The following is a 22,744-nucleotide window of genomic DNA, read 5'->3' as shown; positions in this document are numbered from 1 at the left end:
TTTGTTTTTCAGTTATGTTTTAAAACCAGAAAAGTAAGTACATTTCTGATTCACTGTGTGCCTTTCAGGTTCTGTAGTTAATCTTTTCCCTCAAAGAGCTGATGGCTCTCTTCTTTCATTCCAGAGGATGCACTACTGACTTCACTTGCATCCATGAAACAGTTACTATTTAGGGTAAGGAAAGAACAATGCAGTTCTAAGCCCTCTCCTCACAATGGCTGTCTTTTTACTTATTTAAAAGCAAGTAGGTCATTATAGCTTTTCTTTGAGGTGAGTCAGAAAACATAAGGATAATTTTCCTTTCTGGATTCTGTGTCTGCACTGTTCACAGCATTATTTTCAGAACCCATAGTGAGAGTTTGGGCAGACTTGCTTTATTTGAATGATTAGTGCTGTAAAATACAATTTTTTAAAGATAATTCAATTGTATGAAAAAATTTCTGCCATATTTTCCCTCATGGAGATCGAATATGACAACATTTGAGACTTGTGATACTTCTCCTGTTTCTAGATGTAGCTCTTCCCACTAAATTCCACTGTCTGGAAGTGAAATTCTATATGACATTATCTGGTTGCATACTTAGATGTGATTTGATTCTGTTAACTCTGTACATGCATATGTAGTGGGTTAAAAGGATGAAGGTATATTGTCCAACAGAGTAATGGTTAATTTAGGATCCGTTTTGATGTTATGTACTTAGAAGTAGTGTAGAGGAGCACTGTAGACAGCTGTAGCCATCTCAGTTGGCAAATCTCTGTGGTTACTATACCAGCAACTTCTTTCTTACAATGGAAAGAAGGTTGCCCTCTGTCTCCTGTTCTTGTTTAAGATAGGTTTTGACCTTTCTTCTTAAAGAAACTACAGTCTGTAGTTACTGAGTTCAGGCATTGAGATTTGAAAGATGATTAGCTGATCTGGTTAAATGATAAACTACAGATTAGGGAATTTGTGTTAAAGGCCACAAAACCAGTTAAATGTATGACAAAATTAATTTTCTGTGATCTGACTGTGAAAAGCTCTGAAGGACTGATTGCTGTCAACAGCATCCATGTCTTCATACTTGTTGTTTATAGACAAGTGTAGTTTATAGTGCGAAATACCAGTTCTGCCTTGATCTGGTTAATAGAAGGGGTTTCTGGACAATTGCCAGTAGGTGGGATTTGACTTTCACATGCTTCATGTGGTACTGGATTTCTTATATGTTCCTATATGCAAAATGGAGAAATTAGCACCACACCTCTTCAGGCTTGCATTGGTAAAACTGAATGTCAGAATGAAGTTGAGGAGATGATGTAACACTACACAGATGCGTAAATAATACATGTACTGACTGTTTAACTTGATCATTACATGCATCACCTGCATGTGATGTAGTATTAAGACCTTGTGGAAATATTTGGTCTGACAGTGTAGTATATCAAAACCTCAGTGTTGAGCAGCTACTTGTAATTAGTGTGGTTTAGCAAAGAGAATATATTAGAGCCTTATTTTTGTCAGTGTTATTTTGGAAGTCTGTCAGTGCGATGTGATCGTTAGAGAATGGGCGTCATCCTAGAGTCTGGTGTAGCTGTTATGCTTTGAGCTTTCAAATCATATGATGAGAATGGTCTACTGAAGGGAAACAGCATGGTTCAATAGCCTGAATTTTTAAAGAAATCTGTAGTTTGGTGTGTAGCCCTTCTGTGCTGTTCACTTGCTATGAAGTGTTTACATGTTAAAAACAGTTTGAAAAACACTTAACTGAAAACTGTTATTTCACTGTTACTCTGCCTAAAAAAGTTAGTAATGTGTCTTGTGGTCCATCCTACACTTGCTGATCCAATGAGAAAGTGACAGTGACTGATAGCTGTTTCTGTCCATCAGTAGGTGCTTTGCATTCCCCAACTCTTCATCTGGTAGCTGTAAGAACAAAAGGAAGCAGCAAATATTGGTTGTCTGTGCTACTGGCCTGCTGGTACAGCTAATCCTGCCTTCTCTGGCAGTAGCAAAACAGGGAATCTGTTGCTTTCACCAGTCTGCTGCTAATTCAAAAGAAAATTAATTGGTATTTCAGTTAAATATTGGATTAAACATTTCAGCCATAGGAATCTGATCACCTTTTCTTGTTAGTGTTTATAATATCTTTTATGTTAAGTAGTGACAACCTATGTTTATAGACACAGTGCTTGCTTGTGTCTGTAGTGCTTGCTATACTTGTTGCATATGTGAATGACACATTAAGCTATTAGGGCAAAATGTGTTCTAAAATTCTCAGGCATGATGTAGTGATTGCAGTTGTTGGCTAGCTGTGCTAAACTGAAGAGCAATTAGACGAGTCAAATCCTTTGCTCCAGCCAAGTCTCAATCCCTTCTGCAGAAGTACTAGAAAAGATGTACTAACAAAGGTAGCAGAATCGACTGTGGACTAGTCTGGGAGTCACTGAGGGCGAACTGAAATAAGTTGCAGTGCGATCCATTTTGTGGCTGTCTAAAGGAGGGGCTGTAACTCTACCCAGTCAGCTGTCCTCTTTCTGGTAGGTTTGGAAGTCTGTGATTTCTTGGAAACTTCAATAGTAAGTAATAGTTTCTGAGGCTTGTAGCATCATGTGTATTCATGGCACTTCATCTCTTCAGATAGAAGCCTCTCAAAGCTGGTTCATATCCTAGCATCAATGATTGCAGGTCGGGTTTGAATTTCTGATGTCCCCATCTCACAGCACTCCAGGGCCACTGCTGTGATGGAGAGTGCCTTGGGATTTTTGGGGAGGGTGTTCACTTTGGTCTCCCTCAGCTATAATTCTGAGTGATGCCCCAGGTGTGGTGTTGGGGGGCTATTTGGATCACTGTAAAACTGGAAACATCAGGGAGCCAGACTTCAAATTAATTCTTGGGAATGAAGAATAGTTGTGAGGTTTTGAGCTTTTTCCTTCTGCAAATCAAGGGCAGACCTGTACAAATCTTTCCAGACATGATGGCCATATATTACATAAAGCATCCCAGCAGGAGAGCTGGCCCTTGAACACTTCGTCATGAAATTTTTTTGCAGTGGTGTATCTAACATGCCTTTATTTCTCTCTCTTTCTTTTGGCCTGTCTTAAAAAGATAAGCCTTTCTGAGTAATGCTGAGCTGAGAAATACACAGGTCTCATGTTATAAAGTTGTGTGTAATTCCTCACTTCTCTTTTCAGGGTTTTGAAATATGAGAGGTGTTTTATTTTCTGAGATGTGGGTTGTTTTTTTTTCCTTGATTCCTATATGGAACATGTTTGTTCCACTGACACCTCAATTGAATTGAGAAAGTAAACATTTGCATAACATTGCCAACTTGTGTGGGTTTGTTTTAGATTCTGATTTTCAAACCTGCAGTAATAACAGTCCTTTTTTGTAAGTAAACAATAAGAATGCATATGTAGTAATATTCCCATGTGTCTCAGAACATGACCTCAAAGAAAATTAAGTGAATGCCTCTGAGCATACTTTTCATATATGTGAAGTATTGATTTAATAGGTGAACTGAATCTTACGGAATCATATCTGTGTTAAGTCCAGAAATGCTGCTTTGTGGAAACTTCATGTAAACTGTTTAATGCACCTCTCTTGTCATGTGTGCAGAGATGACCCTGAAAGCAAAGTTAAAAAGTTTAATACCTCATTGTACTCGGATCTAGACCGATTAGATCTAGACTGGGTGTTTCTAACTCTCCTAATGTTTTAAATGCTTAGGTTATTTGTAAAAAATTCTTATGTGGCTTGTGTTAGATTTTTCACATAAAAGGAAAAAGGGTTTGAGTGAGAGAATGTGGAGTTATCGTTGAGTATGAAAATGATATGTACAGGTAGCTTCATCAATGCTCAAAGCCTGAAGTACTCTGATGTGGATTGTGTACAGGCATAAATACCTCTCTTGTTAAACAGAATCTAGTTTATCAGCTTTGGTTTGTCACTGAACATAGGCAAGAATTCTGGTTTCTCAGTGCCTGAAAAAAAATATGAGAAAATCCTATCAGAAGAGGAAAAAAAAAAGCGCAGTTAATACTACTGCTGTCTGATTCTTACCATGTGAATATCCATGCTATCTTCCCACTAAAAATAGTTCCCAAGAAATTTCACAGCTAGTCACCATGGATCCTTAAACTTGGATTGTTTTCTTTTTCATCTGGGCTTCAGTATATAATTTTAATCTCCGTGGTAGTTCTAGAAATACAGAACATAGTGAAGACATAGCACATTGCCCTATGTTATGTCTGTGTCTTTTAAAGTACCCTTTAAGCCATGCTTCTGTGTTATACCTGACATTCATTTACTCTGACTTTTAATGCTGTGTATTTCCTACTGCATTGTCTCAAACTCTGAAACTATAATGTTAATAAAAAGAGGAAGCTAGGGAATGAAGTCTTGGAAATAAAAATGAACAGAGCTGTGTAATCAGAGACAGAGGAAACAGTCATGACTTATGCAGACAGGCATTAGTGTATGCAGCTGACATAAGGCAGGAGAGAATTCATTGCATAAACACACAGCTTTGTATTTATTAGTGCTGAAATACGTATGCACTGAGAAAATTAAAGCTTTTAAAGGGGTTAAAATCATGAGTTACTGTGTTTAAAATGATTTCTACTCTAAGCATGCATCTGAAGGTGGACCTATGCCTCCCTAAGGTGGATCTATACCTCATTGAAAGGCTTTAATACTTACAAATGTTTAGATTCTTTGCCTTCAGAAGGCTAGTCATTTTGTAAGGGAAGATACAGAAAAGATTGGGATTTTTGTCTTTCACACCATTCCTCTTTGATTTCCACAATGTGCACGTGTGAAATGCATGCTGCAGCCTATCTCTGATGGGCAGAATTGCTCCCTACCTCTCATTTCACTTGCAGGCAGAGGATGAGGTGAAATAAGTGACTGCTCTTTAATATAACTTTCTCAATATTATGAACAATCAGAAAGCACAGATGACATATGAAGGACAGAAACTTGTGCAAATATGTATAGAGAACAGATTCACGCATTCACAGGTTGCCTTGAGTTGTAAGGGACCCTCAAGTGTCATCTTGTCCAACCACCCTGCAGTGGGAACTAGATCAGCCTAGTAAAATCATATTTTACCAAAACTTCTCTACAATTAAAGCAGAAGCTTAATGATACACCTTGAAGATTGTGATGATCCTGTGTTGTAGATGTCTGCCTTTAATATTGTGGCACATACAGAAATATTTTCAACAACAATCTCATTTCCAAAGTTGCAGACTAAATGTTTTTGACAGGATACATTATCTCAAGTTCTGTCTTTGAGTGGCTAAGGTGACGTCTTGTCCATTTAAGAAAATAAGTGTTCATGTACCTATCAGATGTTTTCAGCCATATAAATCAAGAGTTATGTGCTAGCAAATGAACAGAACATAGCAGAGAACATTACGCAGTTGTGTGCATAAGTTCATGGATACATCCTTTGGCATATCTCTGCTTTAATTATGGCTGGCTTTTGCCAGGATAGAATGTGCCCAGTAACTACAATCCAGTCTTCAGTAAGTTGTATAGCTTATATAAGGAATTCATACAGTTCATGGAATTTTTTTTCTTGAAGGGCAGGAATTGTGTTTTCTTAGAGCAGTCATTTTCATGTAGCTGAACAGACATATTTAATAGACATTCTGAAAAGGTAAGACTTACCACAACTGTGACACACTGATAACCAGTCTATAAAAAAGATACTTGAGCAGAGACTTGGGCAGTGAGCAATAAAATGAATAAGCCTGTGATGATGTAGTGCAATATATTAAAAAAAAGATTGCCAGTTTATAAATGCATGCTTAAAAAATCAGACATCAAACACGTGTAAGACTGTTGAAGGCGCAACTAGACTAATCTTCAGAAACCTAACTTGAGGTAAATATAAATACACTTTGTAAACATGAATGGATGCTTAGGAATTTTCGTTCCTGGGCCTGTGGAAGTTCCATGAGTTGTGGATAAATTCCATATGTGTTGCTGAAACGTGTGTTGAACTTCAGCCAGTAGTTTAAGATTATGTTGAAGAAACTATTTCTAAAAGGTTTCAGATGAAGAAAGGTATTTGACAGGCTACAGAGGGCAGGGAGGTTGATTGATAGGTCTGAGGATCAATACCAAAAGTGTTTTTTTTCTTTGGGGATTTACTTTGACATTTGTTTTCATTGTGCAGTGTAATCCCCAGAAGCCAAAACTACTCTTGTTATAAAATGTCCCTACAGACAATCCATGAAAATCTCACTTGAAGATCAGTTTCTGCTGTGGTCAGTCTCTTAAATATCTTTTTTTTTTCTTTTGGTTATAATTGGTGGATTGACAGAAGTGACTCAGTGCCCTGTGCTATATTGGGCTAACCAGCTGTAGTGTTAAAGCTTAGTGAGTAAAACATTTTCAGTATAACTGTTTTATGTTCTTGCATCCTTTCTTTTGTCTGCAGTATTTAGTTGTATGAGTAGGTATAAAAGAACATGAATTCTTAGATCTATTCTGATTTAGTAGTTTTGGATTTTTAAGTGAGAACACAGTCTTTTTAAATGTAATTATTAGTACAGCCTTTGGACTATTGCAGAGTCTCCTAGGGCACGCCATATCACAGTGACTCTTTGATCTTTCTCCATTCCTACAGTTAAGTCAAAAAAATCATGTTTTTCACTGTTAATCAAGGTAATGAAACTGACTTGTGTTATCCAAGAAGAAATTCTGGTCATTTTGCTTTGCAAACAAACTTAAATTTCTGTATTGCAATATTCAGCAATCTGTGAATTACAACTATTGACAAGTGTAAACACGTTATTAGTTGAAAAGGACATGTGCAGGAAGGCACTAGAAGAAAAAAATCATGTTGGAAGAAAGAAAACTGCAACAATAGGAAACAGGAAAAATTTTGTGATACACTTTTCCCCCCTTCCCCTCAATATTTATGTAATAACTCACACATGTGGGATTTCTGTAGTCTCCAGGGGGCAATTGCATTCAACATGCATCAAAAGAAATAGTTCAGTTAAACCAAGTCTCCCTACCCAGCAGTAATTACCATAGGTTTACACTGAGATATAGTTGCAAAAGGTGAGTCAGTAGGGCATCTGCAAATCAAGTCATATGTCAATCCTACATCAATAACCTCATTATAATGATGTTAGTGTTTCAGCACATGACTGTCCAATATAACATTCCACATACAGTTAATTTTTAACCTCTACATTGAGTTATAGCTTGTCTAATGTTTTACTAATGCATGTATTTAAACACTCTATATTACATAAATTATCAATGACAAACCCAACAATTTAGATTGAAATTCTGCAGAGTGAAATTGCAATAAAATGCCTGACCTGATTTGTGTAGCTGTCTTCAATATAAGATGAATATTGAAGTTTTAACCCTGTAATATAATGGCAGTTTGTTTTAGCGTTTCCAGTTTGGGCATTGCTCAACTTATGCTTTTTTAATTTCAATTTTCATGAATGAAAGCTGTTTTCCTATATATCAACCAGTAAAAAAAAAGCAACCATGTTCTATAAATACAACTAATCAGTTACATTCTATGCAAACTATATATATTATGTTGTATCTGTAGCATATATATTTGTAACTTTTTTCTTGTTGTTGAAAGCTTGATAGGCTGAAGGAAAATATAAAAAGGTGGGCACTCTGGTGGGCTGTGTCAGACTCAGATTTCTAGCTAGTTTCATAATTTGGTCTTGTATTTACCTCTTTCTAACCAGTGCTAGCTGTTGCTGCTGTTTGTCACTCTCCATAGATCATTTAGAATAGCATATAGGCCTGTTATTAATACATTTGGTCAGTAACAGAAGTTCTGCTTGAAGTAAGTCTAAGAAGAATTTTGGTTGCTTGCTAATACTCTAGATTTAGACCACTTCAGTCCTACTGCAAGTGTTCTGTAATAGCCTTATATAGTATTACTTACAGACCATCTCGTGTTACAGAATGGAAAGAAGAAAGGTGCTGAAGATGTTTCTTTACATCATCTTTTCTAGAATCCTCCTACTACAGGAAGTTTTAAAATTGTTTATTGGCAATGCATCCTTGCTTTTAGAAGCTTTCATGCAATACATTTCATTAGAAGATTTTTGGGCTCTCATCTCACTCTTACACTTCGCCAGTCCCTTTTAAAAAATTGTTTAAGTTTAGCTGGACAGAATTTAGCCAGAAAGAAATAGTGATAAAGGAAAAGAGACGGAGCTGAGAGTAAAGGATTTTCAAATCTCCAGGTGAGCTATTAGATCTTGGGATCTTGGGAAATATACTTCAATTCTAGTTTAAACAAATACTAGTAATTAGATTAAACTCAGAAAGAAACAGTTATTGGATGCCTACTGATATTTGCGGTCAGAGCAAAATGATTTTTTAGATACAGACCTCTTAACCACAGCAATACAAGACTAAATTGTTCATATTTCATAGAATCATAGGATCAATCAGGTTGGAAGAGACCTCCAAGATCATCCAGTCCAACCTAGCCCTAGCCAGTCAACTAGACCGTGGCACTAAGTGCCTCATCCAGTCTTGAACACCTCCAGGGATGGTGATTCCACCATCTCCCTGGGCAGCCCATTCCAGTGCCAATCATTCTCTCTGGCAAGAACTTGCGCCTAATATCCAGCTTATACTTCTCCCAGCTCAACTTGAGACTGTCCTCTTGTTCTGTTTCTGGTTGCCTGGGAGAAGAGACCAACCCCCACCTGGCTACAATGCCCCTTCAGGTAGTTGTAGACAGTAATAAGATCACCCCTGAGCCTCCTCTTCTCCAGGCTGCACACCCCCAGCTCCCTCAGCCTCTCCTCATAGGGTTTGTGTTCCAGGCCTTTCACCAGCTTTGTCACCCTTCTCTGGACATGCTCCAGCACCTCAACATCTCTCTTGAATTGAGGAGCCCAGAACTGGACACAGTACTCAAGGTGTGGCCTGACCAGTGTTGAGTACATGGGAAGAATAACCTCCCTTGTCCTACTGGCCACACTGTTCCTGATCCAGGCCAGGATGCCATTGGCTTTCTTGGCTACTTGGGGACACTGCTGGCTCATGTTCAGCTACTATCTACCAATACCCCCAGGTCCCGTTCTTCCTGGCTGCTCTCAGCCTCTCTGTCCCCAGCCTTACAAGTTACAGATAGTCCTTAACAAGCATTTCTTTGATCACAGAATCACAGGAACATTCAGGTTGGAAAAGACGTTCACGATCAAGCCCAACTGTTATCCCAGCGAAGTTCACCCTTAGACCACTTCCTCAGGCACCGCACCAGATCCTGTACTTCTGTTTTGTAGTTTTCCTTTTTTAATTTTCTCTCCTTGGGAAACAGTCTGTACATCTTTCCACATCTGAAAAAGACTCTTTCCCTAGAAATCCTAGAAATACTTTTGGGGAAAATGTGATATGTTATGAATATTATTGAAGTCCCAATGTTCTTATTAAATAAAAGCATTAGTACAATTGGAGGGTTTTTCTGTGACACTTTTGATAATTGTCAAGAGGGAAAAATGAACTTGAAATATTAGTTTGATGTGGATGAAGTATGAAAATCTTAACATTGAATCTTAAATACCAGAACTACGCACAGATGGCAATGGGGGGGTGGGAGGATCTCTAAACCATAAATTCTTTACATTTTTATGGCTATTTTGATGAGGTCAATTAGAAATGCTTGTAAATATTTATTTGTTAGGTGGGTGGAGTTTTATTCAGCAGTATTATTGGGTATCAGCCTGTCTTGTTTCTTTTTGCAGTGGCATCTTAGCAATGAAAGATGGGTTTTTACACCTGTTCTTTAACTGTCACGTGCTTTTGTCATACAGAGAACTACCACAGTTTATCCATCTAGAAGCCGAGACAAAGATAAAAGCCAAGTGTATGTGATTCCACTCCTCCTTTTTTTTTTTTTCACTTCAAAGGGATATTATAACAATGTGAACAGTGTGTCATGAGTGCTATAGTCCCTTCTTTTTGAAGAAAGAATTTTGTGTTTTCTTGCATATGAAGGGAATTCCTGGCTCTAGTAAAGTTGTTGGGAAATTTGCCACTGCCTTGTCAGACAAAGGTTTCTCACATAAAGAGAAAAACTATTTAAAAACCCTTCTACAGACAAAAAATAAAAGGTCATTGAGAAAGCAGATCTCAAGTATAAATGGAAAGAATCCTTTGTCATCCATCATTTACATCTGATTTGTTGATTGGAGTTGCAATTTGTGAGACAGTTTTTCCATGCTCAGATGTAAAGTTTGTCAAGCTTGAATATTCTGTCTGGGTGTTCTTTTATAAGAACATTTGGCTGCCAAGTCCTAGCAAATATAATTACTTCTCATAGTACAGGCAGTAGGTCACTAGAACACTGCTGTCTGGTTTTCATATCTTCAGCAAAAGGCTGATCATTCATATGTGCTGGTTTTGTTCATCTTGTGAAACTGATAAACACTAAAATAATTGGTGCTGTAATCAGGATAGCTAGTGTTTTAAACTTCTCTTCTGTGTCTTCTCTCTAAATGTGAAATAAGCATATCCCAAGAATCCTAGAAAGCTAGCATATAAAGCATCACCTTATAGCTTCCTACCTGGAGCCTTGCTGTGAATGTGCTCTTGGGATATCTGGATGAAGGTATCCTAAATCCATAATGGTAGGGTATGAGTTATTAGCTATCTTAGCTGTTTGATCACAGTATCACAGTATCACAGTATCACCAAGGTTGGAAGAGACCTCACAGATCATCAAGTCCAACCCTTTACCACAGTGCCCAAGGCTAGACCATGGCACCAAGTGCCACATCCAACCTTGCCTTGAACTGCCCCAGGGACGACGACTCCACCACCTCCCCAGGCAGCCCATTCCAGTGCCTAATGACTCTCTCAGTGAAGAACTTTCTCCTCACCTCGAGCCGAAATTTCCCCTGGCGCAGCCTGAGGCTGTGTCCTCTTGTTCTGGAGCTGGCCACCTGAGAGAAGAGAGCAACCTCCTCCTGGCCACAACCACCCCTCAGGTAGTTGTAGACAGCAATAAGGTCACCCCTGAGCCTCCTCTTCTCCAGGCTAAACAACCCCAGCTCCCTAAGCCTCTCCTCGTAGGGCTTGTGCTCAAGGCCTCTCACCAGCCTCGTCGCCCTTCTCTGGACACGCTCAAGCATCTCAGTGTCCTTCCTAAACTGGGGGGCCCAGAACTGAACGCAGTACTCGAGGTGTGGTCTGACCAGTGCAGAGTACAGGGGCAGAATGACCTCCCTGCTCCTGCTGACCACACCACTCCTGATACAAGCCAGGATGCCACTGGCTCTCTTGGCCACCTGGGCACACTGCTGGCTCATGTTCAGGCGGGTATCAATCAGTACCCCCAGATCCCTCTCTGTCTGGCTGCTCTCCAGCCACTCCGACCCCAGCCTGTATCTCTGCATGGGGTTGTTGTGGCCAAAGTGCAGCACCCTGCACTTTGAGCTATTGAACCCCATCCCATTGGCCTCTGCCCATCTGTGCAGGCGGTCAAGGTCCCGCTGCAGAGCCCTTCTGCCCTCCAGCTCAGTCACATCTGCCCCCAGCTTAGTGTCATCTGCAAACTTGCTGATGACTGACTCGATGCCCTCATCCAGATCATCTATGAAGATGTTAAAGAGGATGGGGCCCAGCACTGATCCCTGAGGGACACCACTAGTGACTGGCCGCCAGCTGGATGTGGCACCATTCACCACCACTCTCTGGGTCCGGCCCTCCAGCCAGTTCCTAACCCAGCACAGAGTGTTACCATCCAAGCCGCGGGTTGACAGCTTAGCCAGCAGTTTGCTGTGGGGGACAGTGTCAAAGGCCTTGCTGAAGTCCAGATAGACCACATCCACAGGCCTCCCCACATCCACCAAGCGGGTCACCTGATCATAGAAGGAGATCAGGTTAGAAAGGCAGGATCTGCCCTTCCTAAACCCATGCTGGCTGGACCTGAGATCTTTGCCATCCCTCAGGTGCGCAGTTATTGGCCCCAAGAGAACCTGCTCCATCAGTTTCCCTGGCACTGAGGTCAGGCTGACGGGTCTGTAGTTCCCAGGTTCCTCCATCCGACCCTTTTTGTGGATGGGGACCACGTTGGCCATTTTCCAGTCTCCTGGAACCTCTCCGGTGAGCCAGGACTGCTGGAAAATGATGGAGAGTGGCTTGGCCAGCTCAGCTGCCAGCTCTCTCAGCACCCTGGGATGGATCCCATCTGGTCCCATGGACTTGTGGGTGTCCAGATGGCTCAGCAGGTCCTGAACTAATTCCTCATGAATTTCCAGGGGAACACACTGCTCCCCGACCCCATCCCCCAGTTTAAGAGGCCATTTGCCTCCTCCTCCTCTCTCCTTACTGTTGAAAACTGAGGCAAAGAAGGCATTCAGGACCTCTGCCTTTGCTTCATCATCAGTTATAGTGTTCCCCTCCTGGTCCAGTAAGGAGTGGAGGGTCTTCTTGCCCTTCCTTTTAGCATTGATAAATTTATAAAAGTGTTTTTTGTTAAATTTCACGGAAGTGGCCAGCCTAAGTTCTAGCTGAGCCTTAGCCTCTCTAATTTTTCTCCTACATAGTCTGGCTACCTCCTTAAACACATCAGGAGAAGCCTTCCCCTCCTTCCAGAGGCGATACACCCTCTTTTTCTCCCCCACTTCCTTCAGGAGCTCTTTGCTCATCCAGGCTGGTCGCCTCCCCCTGCGGCTCATCTTTCGGCATGTGGGAACTGCCAGTTCCTGTGCCTTCAAGAGCTCCTGTTTAAAGTAAGTCCAACCATCCTGGACCCCTTTGTTCTCAAGAACTGCTGCCCAGGGGACATTGGAAATAAGTTCCTTGAGCAAATTGAAGTTTGCCCTCCTAAAGTCCAAGGTGTAGGTTTTGTTGAGGTGCCTCCCTACCTCCCTGTATATTGAAAACTCCACTAACTCGTGGTCGCTACACCCTAGGCAGCCTCCCACTATCACATCTCCTACCAGCCCTTCTCTGTTGGAGAGCAGCAGGTCAAGCTGAGCTTGACCCCTAGTAGGCTCGTTTAACAGTTGGGTCATGAAGCTGTCCTCCATGCACTCCAGAAATCTCCTGGACTGCCTCCTCTCTGCTGAATTAAGTGTAAGTGAATTTGTGACTTGTTGGTTTTCTGAGGTCCTCTATTCCAATTTTCAACTGCTAATGGCATTCTTTACATACCTCATTAAAACATGTGAAGTGCATCAGTGCATGTGGCTGCCACTGAGAATCCTCTCCACAGAGAAGTGACAGACAAGTCTCTGGGGAGCTGGTTGCTGGTTGCCTGGGAGAAGAGACCAACCTTTACCTGGCTACAGCCTCCCTTCTGGTAGTTGTGGACAGCAATGAGGTCAGCCCTGAGCCGCCTCTTCTCCAGGCTAAACACCCACAGCTCCCTCAGCCTCTCCTCGTAGGGCTTGTTTTCCAGGCCTCTCACCTTTCTCCAGTCTCAATCCTACTCTGATTACAGTGGGCAGGTCTTCCTTTTCCCACTCCCCACCTGTGTTTTCTGGAGCTTGGGTGGTACCACTGGAGATTTGCCAGTGAACACTGAGGCAAACTAGACATTGATCACCTTGGTCAACTCAAACGCAGCGTTGAATGCCTAAGGAATTTTGTTTTGGTCTATCTGTAGGTATTGACAATACATTCTCATTCTTTGTAATACGCTGCACCATCCTTGACAGACATCCCTTTCAGAGAAACTTTCAGCTTCTCTTTTTACTTAGTTGTAAATGAAGCTTTACAATTAATGAGCTAAAGCTGGGAAGCAAGCAAAATGCAGTGTAGTCAAAAATGGTATAGTAGTGGTGGCTACTGTTCGTGTTAACTGTGGATACTGCATATGGTGATTTAGTATTAAATATTAGCCTAGTCCCCTTAAATAAAATGAAACTGAAACCTGATGTAAAAGCTGGAGTCTGAGAGTGATGTTGTAGCAGCTGCCATTTTAACTGAACTACAGGAACAAAAAAATATATCTATTTAAACTTTAAAAAAAAAGGAAAAAAAAGATGGCAACTGCACAAAAATAAGGCAGTTGGCCAAAAAAAAATGAGTCAAAGGCATAAAAGCTTTACAGGCATTGTGAAGGCTATTTAGAGAAAGCTATGTTGACTCAGAAGAAATTGATGCCACCTATCAGAAACTTCTTTAGGAAGACCAAACAGAAACCAACATTGTTTAGCAGCAGGATAAAAGACAAATATCTTTAATACCCCTGAAATTTGTCATGTCAGGAAAAAAAAATAGAATCTCAAAACCTGGCAAGTGAAATGTAAAAATCACAAATAGGCAGACCATGAAATGAATGAAGTACAATGAGGATTAAGTCATGAAATGCATTCAAACTAGTAATTTTCCAATGAATCAGAAGGTGGAAGCCTGCCAGAGAATCTGTAGAGCCAAAGATAATCAAAACCTATAGACTGCTTCCAGAAAATAAGGTCATGAGGTCGAAAAAATAGTAAGAAATTTGTTTCTCCTCCATTCATAGAAGACCTTTTGGTAGTTTTTGCTTCTGTAACTTCCTTTTGTTGGCAAAGTACTGAAAGATTTATCTCAGAGTGAGGCAACAGTCAAAGAGATTACACACCAGTTAGCAAAATTAAAATCCCATTACCATAGAATCAGTGAATGGGAGGAGAATTCAGACTGAGCAGGACCTCAAAGGGACCATCATGTTCAATCTCTTGTTCAAAGCAGGGTGAAACTGTGGTCAGGCCAAGTTGCTGTTAGAACCAAGTAGTTTTCATACTAAACTTTAGGGAATTAGAGGTGATATATATGACTTTATAACTCTAGTGTATAAATGGCTTCACATTTCCCTTTTACTAGAGGACTGGAAGGTGGCTAATGTGATGTCTGTTTCTAAAAAGGGTTCCAGGTGAGTTTCAAGAAACTACCTCTATGTGTGACATCTGTATTAGATAAATCAAGAGAAATTGTTTCCTAAAAAAGGCAGAGTCAGTGGGCACATGGCTAAATACAGCATCTTGGTAGAGAGGCAAAGTGCTTTCCTTAAGTCATTCCTCATGAGTTCATGAGACATGGTATTTTTAAGAACCCCATAAGAATGTGTGTTGTGACTCTTCAATGTGTTTTAAAAGGCCTGGAAAAGAGAGTGAATAGTTAATGAAATTCAGCAGCATCCACTCCAAGACCAAGTTTCGTTTTCTTAATGTCTCCCTGCAAACTCACAGGAAGCTGCAGACTATTGAAAGACAAAACACAGAAGAATAAATTTTAGAAGAGAGAAAAGAAAAAAGGTGACTGTCACAGAATAAGAAGTCCATTAAATATGAAGCTATATAATCATGTTACTAAATGTAGTACTTATGGCAAAAAGCTTAAATATTACAGAGAAGACTGTAGTCAAAGAGCTTTTGCAGAACAGAAAGGGACATTTTTGGCAAACTCGGGTTGATTTATGATGGTGGGAGGAACTCTGTGGGTTTGCATGGTTTTGACCCTAAACCTGCAAAAATATGTTGGATTTGGCAAAGTTTTAGTGGGAGTTTTTGGCTTCCTTCAAGCCCAGAAGTCAAAGCAGCATTTGGAATATGAACCAAAGCCAAAAAATTGGTTTGGATGAACTGTGCATACCATAACAGCCAAGTGTCACACAACTCTAATTACCATAATGGTTTTCCTCTTTCTTTGTTTCTTGACACTTTTTTGCAGAGCTGCTTTTCTGCTTCTGAATTATTGATGTATCTAGTAAATCTTTCTACTGTATGTGCATAAGCAAATGGAAAAGGACAACTCCAAGTTTTTTGTCCCTGATTTTTGTTTTACAGCAGAATTTGAACAAAAGTCATGTAGCTACCATCTGAGATGAAGTGTCTTCATGTAAACTTTGGAAATTCTTTGTTTTGTCTCTCTGGTGGAAGTGATAACTTCAACTCCATCACGTGTTTCAGAATAATAATGACATAATTAAGACCCCAGAACACTGAACCATTTAAGAATGGGATATAGTTTGGTGTCTTTCTATTACTTATTAACAAGTATTTCTTAATTATCTGGTAATGTAAATACTTCTTTCCATGAAGACAGCTGTGCATGTACAGTAAATGGTGCATGTTCTGCATCTCATTTGGATCTCATGAAACTGTGGGATACGATATGTTCAAGCTGCTGCTCTGAGAAAGCGTCTCAAATCCATAGTCTTTGTATGCACATCAGACACTATACATATGGTAAATGATAAACATACCATATGGGATTTGGGAAGTTAAGACTATCAAATTCCTCTGCCATTATTTTTTTCTTACATTGTATGGTCAAATCAAAACCATATTATTCTTCGCATTATTAAGAGGTTATGTTTGTGGACTCATTTATAAGGTTACAAAACTGGTCACGTTTTAAGCTATCCTTTGGCCTAAAAATTTTCCTGGTTACAATCAGGTTGTCATTTAAAAGGGGGAAAAAAAGGTGTATGTCAAGTTTGCAGAAGTCCAGCCAATTTTTGAAATATAGAGTTCAGAAAACTTCACTTGTAACCTTAGCCAAATATTACAGCTCAAAAGAGTTTAAGGTTCATTCTGAGAACTCGCTTTTCCAGACTTTTATTGTATAGATCGTGATGATGTGATCTTGTGAGAACAGTTTCAGTCCTGACACTGTTATTACTATTTATGTGGCTTCATGATGGTTATTTTTTAATGCTGATTTTGTGGACTGAAATAACAATATCCTCAGGTGGACTGTCAAATATTTATATAAAAATTATAAATATAGTACCTTCTTCACTTTGTTGCACATGCAATTATGTTATTTTTACCCCAAAACTGAAGTTAGTTATGCTGTTGAAGAAATGTGAATTCTTCATTATGATCATAATGCATCTTTGAAGTGTATTATTAACAATTATTCTTCATTGAGAAAGTGGAAAAGCAATGACAGTAGGAACCTGTGAGCTCTAGGGGAGGGAGTAGAAAACAAAGCTTCTCAAGAAGTTTAAGTTAAGAAATGAGGAGAGGGAGGGAAAAAACCCAGATTTCCTTGCTGTGAATACTGCATAACCAACCTACTTTCTCTTTTCCTACTCATTTTGAAAGCGAGGACTGTATATCCTGAGTGCATTGGAATGCAGCTCTGTTACTGTGTCCCCTTCTCATGGTAAATCAATAACTGAAACAGATTAGGGACAAAGACACTTAACGTTCTACTTGCATCTCTGTGGCTGAGCTCTGTTGGTTGGCATAGAATTTTGCGACCCCCCCTTCTTTTCAGGGGGTGGAGCAGATCATGGTGGATTTTTGTCATAACTGGAAGCTGGAAGTACAGCTCCTTTGATATCTCTCTGTCAGGTTTTCTAAGTGAAGATTAGGTGTTGAGCAAAAGATCTGTGTGGAATTTGTAAGCAGTAGGGATATGGGTGGGTAGTTATTGTTACATATGCAGTAAGTTTCTTTCCATGGAGATGCTACAGGGTTTTTTCCTAGATGCATCATGCTGATGCTGAAGAATATGTAAAAAAAAAAACAACAAATGGCATTCTATCCTTATTTCATGTCCTTTTTATCATCCTGCTCTTCAGGAATAGGCAACCTTTTTGTAGTTATATACATATGTGCAAGGCTTCTGTACTCTTACACCGATGCATATGACAGTTTTTTCCCTACTAAACATCAGTGAAGCAACTCTGAAAACTCTATAGGAAAAGTCAGACACTTAAAACTGTAGTCTTGGGGGAAGTGGGATAAAAGTTTTTGAAGAGATGATAACTGCTAGAAGTAGACAGGTTTTCTATGAAATGTGAGGTTGTCAGCATACAGACTTCTAAATGTAATTATTTTTAACTTGCAGAGATACCTACAGCAGACACTGAAAATGAGTATTTCTTTGTGAAAACTCTAGCTAGGGTTGCTTGTGCTCTTAATCCTGTGCAGTGTGCTTAATGAAAGTTAGTAGCTGGATAGAAGACTCAAGAATGACATGAAAAGTCAAGATTGGCATTTCACACACCATGAACTGATCTCTTCATTTGAGGATGGGAGCATGTTGGATATAAGCTGTTCTTTTTCTCATTGTACTTGGTAGTTACAGGTGCACTCTTATGTTAGAAAGAAGGTAAAGATACAAATTTGTCTATAGGATGAGTGAGAGACTATGCCAGGGCTGAGTTCTTTAATCTTGCAACCTGTGCACCAGAAATTTTACAATGGAATACACAACCTTGAAAAATCAAAAGTGGACAGTAGAAGACAGGCTCTTGGGATTGTTTACCAAATAGAAAATGACTCTAGAGAGTCTGTGTGTGAATCTGCTTTAGCCACAGAGCTGGCATATTAAAAAATCTCATAAATTTGGGTGGTTCTTTTCCTATCTTAGAATCAACCAGGTTGGAAGAGACCTCCAAGATCATCCAGTCCAATCTATCACCCAGCCCTACCCAGTCAACTGTACCATGGCATGAAGTGCCCCATCCAGTCTTTTCTTGAACACCTCCAGGGATGGCAACTCCACCACCTCCCTGGGCAGCCCATTCCAATGGCCAGGGACTCAATTACCCCTATGTATCCTTATTGCAAAGCGCTGTTATCAGTTGTGTAGTAAAGCCCTATTGTAGGAACTTTATTTGACCTACATGTGGCTCAAGACTCTGGAAACACATTTTACATACTTATGATAAAAAAAAAAAACAAACCTGGCAAGTATAAATCTTTTAAAAAAGATTCAAAAACCCTGACTCAGACAAGGAAACTCTCATCACTGAAGAACCAAGAGTCTCCTAGCAAGTATCTCACTGATTTAATTTGCCTCCCAATATGCAGAACAGAAACAATAATGATTATTTTTATCTTGAGGACATGTTTGCAGGAAAAAGTATATGATGCCAAGCTGCAGTTAACTTTCAGAAGGAATGGAAGGCTTAGTATGACACGTGGGTGGAATCATCACTGCCGGATTTGAGAATTGTTTCATACTCTTTAAGAAAAAATGAATTAATATTTTAATAATTTTAGGGGATCAGTGGTTCCCAGAATCACCCCATGACTAAAAAGATGAACCATTTCTTTCTGTGGGACCATAGAAGTGATAGTAGCAGAAGGCAAAAGCTGAAAACATGAAAGGAACTGGAATCCCTGGTGAATGATGCTCTTTGAGAAAGTAACATGGGTGCAGGAGATAGTGCCCTTTCTCAGAGCTTTTAGAGGCATGAGTAATAAGTGCTTTAACTGCTGCACAAGTATATTGTCCACTTAGGATTTAAGCAGTAGAAGATTAATATAGTAAATTTGAGACCTCAGATTTATATCCTATTGCATGCTACCACTTCTATACTTCCTAAAACACTGTAGAGGTGTACAGTAATTTTAGAATATCTGAGACTGCAGGAAAAAGTGGAATGCTGGATGTTTTGAAGTCTGTGAAAGACAATTTTTATAGGGCTTCAAATTTATTTTTTAAGTCTGATGACTTCTGTACCTTCTGTACCTGAAGAACAACTTGAATGATTTTTCTCTTCTCCCCTTGTTTCTGTGCTTCAACAGCATGCCTTGAATGTGAAACAACTTTGTGATATAAGTCACTTATTTCTTGCAAAAGCTCAAGATAAACTCTAGTCATCAAGGTCCATAATCCAGCCAGCTGGTATCTTTCTTTCCAAGGAAAGAATCCAAAATGGCGTCTCAAATGACTTTGTTTCATGAGCCATCTGATTTGGGGTGCAGTGTCTTTGGAGACATATGGTTTCCTGAGATTTTCACAGGATTATTACACCTCAGTAAGTAATTATAAGTGTAATGATATGGCTTATATACATTTTAAATTCCAGTGTTGTCAAGGAAGAAATGTGCATGCATTAGTGTGACCCATTGTGATTTACAGCAGGGCACTTGTATCCACTTCACTGTATACTGGCGGACCGAGAGTATCTGTTGGTTCTTATCTATCTACTCACAGCTGTATTTAAGCAACTAATACACATTTCTATAAACAACTTGATTTATAGACAAAGTTGGCCACTGAGTAGTACAATTTTCCTGAAGGGCAGGAGACATGTCATTCTTTATTGGTTTAGTGTAGAGATCAAAATTCCACCACCTCTCCTGTGCCTTAGGGTGTTCAATATTAGCTCTTTTACTGTTCATCATGCTTACTGAGTTCTTTTCAATTCATAGTTTCTTTTGCCCTTTCCCAAATATTTATTTTCACAAAACAGGAAAGAGCTTATACTACTTCTGCTCTAGTTACTATTGTTAACTGATACACAGTCTTGAATCTAAGCAGAAACATAGGGGAATTTGGCTTATGTTTCACTTTCTATTTTGGAATCTTTAGCCAATTAAAAAATATTGTGGTGTTACCAAGAGTGCTTTCTTCACTCTGTGTAAAACAATGACTAAGAATTTTCATCCAGATTTGAATCTTTCTGCCTTTCAATAAGCACTTTTTACCCTGAGATAATTTTCCCCCATTTCAGTCTGGTTTCATGTAAGTTTATGTATTCCAATACTAATGCTCTGAGGCTGAATTAGTGTAACTGCTGTTACATACTGGAGTGGTTTTTAGGTCTTCCCCCAGAATGGACATTAGACTCCAAGCCATACACAAAAGTAGCTTTAACGAACATGTCTGCAGTTTTTATGACTGGTCTCTGCAGCTTGGGAACTAGTACTGTAATTCTGCATCACAGCTATTCTCTGTGGGGGTAGTCTTAGAATCATGAAGCATTCCTGTTTTCAAAGAAGGAATCATCAGCCTTGTGATGGTTTGGGTGTTACCTGCCCTCCCACACTTTGGAAAGCACCCAGACTAGACTCAGTGGCTCTGGAAATTAAATGAAGCTTTGTATTTACAGCTTAGCACAATATACACACAGATACTTACAATATATACAGTTATATACAAGTCAAAAGGTAATACAGAAACATAACACCCCTCCCAGAAACCTGAGTCCCCAGGAGGGGCTCCCAACCTCCCACCTTCTGCCCCTCTCTACCTTAGTGCAGACACTGCCTTGTGCTCAAGAAAGATGGGAGGGTCGGCCAGGGAGGTTAGGAAGCAGGTGGATTAATCAGAGAGATGGCAGGTTAGGTTAGAGAAATGCAGCCCACAGCCTGGACAGAGAGCGTTTGCCTTATCTATATTTACACTCTTGTTCTTATTCATCTCAGCAAGCCTATGAGTGAAGTAGACATCACCATGTTTCTCTTTCACAGCCTGTAATCTAGTTCTTCTCACCAAAACATTCTAGCTAGCTTCAAACTAGCACAAGCCTTAACATCATTCCTGTCCTTTCATGCAACTGAAATGCAGTCATGCAATGCAAGAACTAACATACTGGATTAGGTAAGACACACATCTACTTACTATTTTGTTCTGGTCAGAAGGCAATAACTTGGAAGTGGAACATTACAAGAACTAAGGAAAGAAAAAAATAAGAGAGTGAGAATGTTTTTTCTTGAGTATACTGTCTCAGATTCTATCGTTTTGTGGCCTTAGGGATCTTTGGAGCTGCAAATGGTGTATATATATCGTCATGTTTAGAAGCCATAGAACTTAGAATCAGTGAAGTGTTTAACATTTTTGGCGCTCATCTTGGGGCTGAGAATTACCCCAGATCTTCGATCTGCACAACTAAAAAATGTCATATTAAGAGTGCTTACTTTTATGTGGTTTTTAAGCCTGCTGCTTAGTAATGTCCTCAGGTGCTTGTAATTCTTCAGCTGTGAGAAATAGTGAACAATAGTTCCTAGTTCAGCTTCTCTACAGCATTCACGGTCTCGTGCTTCTTTTTCAATAGTGCATTTTCCAAGCTGAAAAATCCTGCTTGAAAATCTGCCTTTTCTCATTGTAGGTAGTTTTATGTTGTTTGTCTTAACTGGGAGAGCAGATTCATTTCAAATGAATTTTGGCTGATCTGAATGTTCTCTCTAGCAAGTCTTTTGTGCATTTTATGCTAGAAAATAAGACAAAATATTATAGGAGACAGGGCTGGGAGGTACACAAAGATATCTTCTACTGTATCTGTAATACTAAGTATCAATTATACCACTTATTTCTGAGAGAAGTTTTTTAGCTCGGTCTTAGTGACCCTTTTAGTAACCCTTGCTCAGGATTCATTGTCCACAGGTATTAAAAGATTTCACTAAAAACTTAGTCTCTACCTTTTTGTGGTTTCAGGCAGTTATTTTTTTGATTTTTTTTTTCCACACTGGATGGACATAATCAACTGGCATATCTTTTGATGGCCTCTATCTGAAAATGCACATCATATTCCTTAGTTTTCTCTCCTTGAAGTTGAAAGACCCTAATTCTTCTTATCATAGAGGTTATGTTTTCTAGTTTTCTTATTGTCCTTGTCGCTTTGCTTTGTAGTCTTTCACCTTTGTTCACATCTCTGGCTGGATAAAATTGGATCCACTTCTCCTGCTGAGATCTTGCCAGCGCCAAAGAAAACAGAAGGATTACTACTATATATACATTTTCTCATACTGTGTTTTTTGCAACAACATGACACTGTTGACTTGTCACCTTAGTGGCTTGATCTTTTTTTTTTTTGTTTCAGCAGAGAAAGACAACTTCTTAATCAGTTACTTCTCCTCCTGGATTTGTGCAGTTGATTAGCTTAGCTGAAGTCTATGACCTTGCTTTTCTCCCTATTAAATAGCATATTTTTTTTTCCAGTTTAGGTCTCAGATTTAGCAAGATATCTTAAAGTTATGGGTATATGTTGTGGTGGTGTTTTTGTTTGTCTCATACTAATGTTGTCTGGAAATGTGTAGTCTTAGTATTTAGGGTTACTAATAAAATCATTGAATA

General features: G+C 39.5%; 1 protein-coding gene across 5 annotated transcripts in view; it reads left to right on the top strand.

The window, feature by feature from the left end:
• The window catches only part of ERC2 (ELKS/RAB6-interacting/CAST family member 2), a 486,963-nt gene that overhangs the window by 235,628 nt on the left and 228,591 nt on the right, over window positions 1–22,744 (top strand). The gene's annotated exons all lie outside the window — the stretch shown is intronic.

This window comes from Pogoniulus pusillus, chromosome 16 (assembly GCF_015220805.1).
Source record: "Pogoniulus pusillus isolate bPogPus1 chromosome 16, bPogPus1.pri, whole genome shotgun sequence".
In the NCBI taxonomy this organism is placed as follows: Eukaryota; Metazoa; Chordata; class Aves; order Piciformes; family Lybiidae; genus Pogoniulus; species Pogoniulus pusillus.
The sequence above is the reverse complement of the archived record's forward strand: the minus strand, read 5'-3'. Positions and strand labels throughout refer to the sequence as shown.